This window comes from Etheostoma spectabile, unplaced genomic scaffold (assembly GCF_008692095.1).
Source record: "Etheostoma spectabile isolate EspeVRDwgs_2016 unplaced genomic scaffold, UIUC_Espe_1.0 scaffold337, whole genome shotgun sequence".
Classification (NCBI taxonomy): domain Eukaryota; kingdom Metazoa; phylum Chordata; class Actinopteri; order Perciformes; family Percidae; genus Etheostoma; species Etheostoma spectabile.
Window position 1 is genome coordinate 319,198 of NW_022605587.1, and position 2,863 is coordinate 322,060.

The following is a 2,863-nucleotide window of genomic DNA, read 5'->3' on the forward strand; positions in this document are numbered from 1 at the left end:
ACTATACTATGAATTTATTTGAATATTTGTCATACTATACCGTTTATGATTTTTGAACATATTATGCTATGAACTTGTTATAATTTTTTTGACATAAATATACTATGTATTTTTTTTTTTTTATACATATTTGACATACTACAGGATGACTTTTAGTATTTTAGACATACTAAAACCAAACGACTTTTATGAATATTTGGACAACCTATGACCCTGTTTAGACTTTTTAAGATATTTTTGACACCTATGACTTTTCATGACTTTTTATGAATTTTTGAATAGTACACTATGATTATGAATTTTTCGAACATTTACATACGATGACTTTTATAAAAACGGGGAATTAGCTCAAATGGTAGAGCGCTTGCTTAGCATGCCGAGAGGGAGCGGCTCCAAATGCACGCATTCTCAGCGGACTTTCGATCTTCTTGTGTTACAACAGGAACTATAAAATCTGCGGACTTTCTTTACGACATACTACACTACGAATTTTTAGAGAATATTTAGGAACTACTATACCTGACTTTTTATGACTTTTTTAAATTTTTGGACATCTATTGGGCCATGACACGATACCGGATAAAGCGGATGAGATGGATGGATGGGGAACTACTATACTATGACTTTGTAGAACTATTTGAATTTAGTTATACTATGACTCCTTTTATGAATTTTCAACATGTTTATACTAGACTTTTTATGATTATTATGAATTTTTTTTGGACAGACTAACCATGACTGTTTGTAGGATTTTTTGGTACTACTAACACTATGACTTTTATGATGAATTTTCCAAATGTTTATACTTATGACCTTTGTTATGATTATTTATGATTTTTTGAATACTCTAAATGAATTGGTGAATTTTTTGACACTATATATGACTTTTATGAAGTTTTTGCAATACTCTACTGTGAATTTTTTAGGGACTATTGTGACTTACATACTATGACTGTTTATGATTTCTTTGACTTTTTATGACTTTTGAACATTTTTTTAATTATACTCTGACTTTTATGACTTCTTCCCGACATAACTATGACAATTTTTTGAAAAGGGGAATTAGCTCAAATGGTAGAGTGCTTGCTTAGATGTGAGAGTAGCACCTTGGGGATACAATGACCGCATTCTCAGAGGACTTTAGATTTTTCTTGTCCTTCACAAACAAGAACTATAAATGCGGACTTGTTACAGAATACTTATATACAACTGTTAGGAATCTTGTGACATACTATACTATGAATTTGCCGATCACATATATTTCTTCATACTAAGTATGGACTTTTGATGCATTTTTTAGAATACTAAACAATGACTTTTTATGAATACTTTGTACATACTATGACCTTTACGACTTTTCAATAGAATTTTTGGACATACTATGACTTGTATGAATTTAAGCAATATGATACTATTACGTTGACTACTATACTGGACTTTTTAGGATTTTTTAGAATATTTTGACTTATTATAACTATGACTTTGTGAACATTTGTTCGCCTTCCCGGTGCGGCGCCTCGGAGTGTGAATGGGTATGAAGTTTATCTGATGGCAGGTGTGTAGATGTGTGTGAGTGTGTATCGATGAGCAGGGGCTGTAAATGTGTGTGAACAGGTTTATGATGAGCAGGTGGTAGATGTGTGTGAGTGTATATCTGGTATGAGCAGGCGTGCGGTGTAGAGTGTTGTGAGTGTGTATCTGCCTATGAGCAGGGCTGTAGTGTGTCATGGTGACGTGTGATCTGATGTAGCAGGTGTGTAGATGTGTGTGAAGTGTGTATCGGAGAAGCAGTGTGTCGATGTGTGTGAGTGTGTATTGATCCGAGCACGTCACCGAGCACTTGTACGCAGCCACCCGGCCACAGTGTTAAACAGTGTGTGAATGGTGATGTTCTCTGTTATGATGTAAAAGTGCTTCGAGTGTCGCTAAGACTCGAAAAGTGGCTATATAAATACAGCCACATTTCCCATTTACACACTTGATAAAAAACATCAGATAGTCACTGTTTCTTAGGGGAAGCAGTTTATATCTTCAAAGTAAAACAGTCATGCAAACAACAACTTAAATAAGGTGTCGGGGGTTTTAAATACGGACGCAAACAGAAAAATAATAACCAAAACTGAGTTCTTCGGTTCTCCAACAAGAAATAAGGACGAAATTTAAAAGGAATCTGTCTCTGGCTTTAATGATATGGGGTTGGTCACTCTGATCTGTCCACGTCTCGCCAGCACGGATATGTCCCCGTCTTCTCCTGGAAGAAGGTTTATTATTTCGTTGAATTATAGGAATCAAAGTCTCGGTGTCGTTGTCCCTTTGATCTGGTCACTGTTCTTCTCCATCTGATTGTCTACATTTGTCTTCCCACGGATCTGTCCCCGTATTTTCCTCTGATCGTACCGGTCTTCCTCCCTTTGATCTGTCCCGTCTTCTCCTTCTGATCGTCGTACCTGTATGTGCCCTCTGATATGTCCCCATCTTTTCCCTCTGATATGTGCCCGTCTTCTTCCCTCTGATATGGTCCCTGTCTTTTCCATCGATATGTCCCAATACTTCTCCTCGGACATATGTCCCCGTTCTTCTCAACGGATCTGTCCACGTCATTCTCCATCTGATATGTCGTCTTCTCACTCTGATATGTTCCCCGTCTTCTCCTCTGATAACTTGTTCACCATGCCGCCACGATTCGGTCCCCGTCTTATACCTCTGATGTTCGTTTCGTAAATCTTGTGTGAGGTTGTCCCAAATTTTAAAAGCGTTTTCTTTTCTTTTTTTACACTTCACTGTTCCCATACGTTAGGAGATTGTTGTCTCTTTTTTACACTTAAAAAAAAATGTCTTTTACAACGTTGTTTTCTCAGTGCAT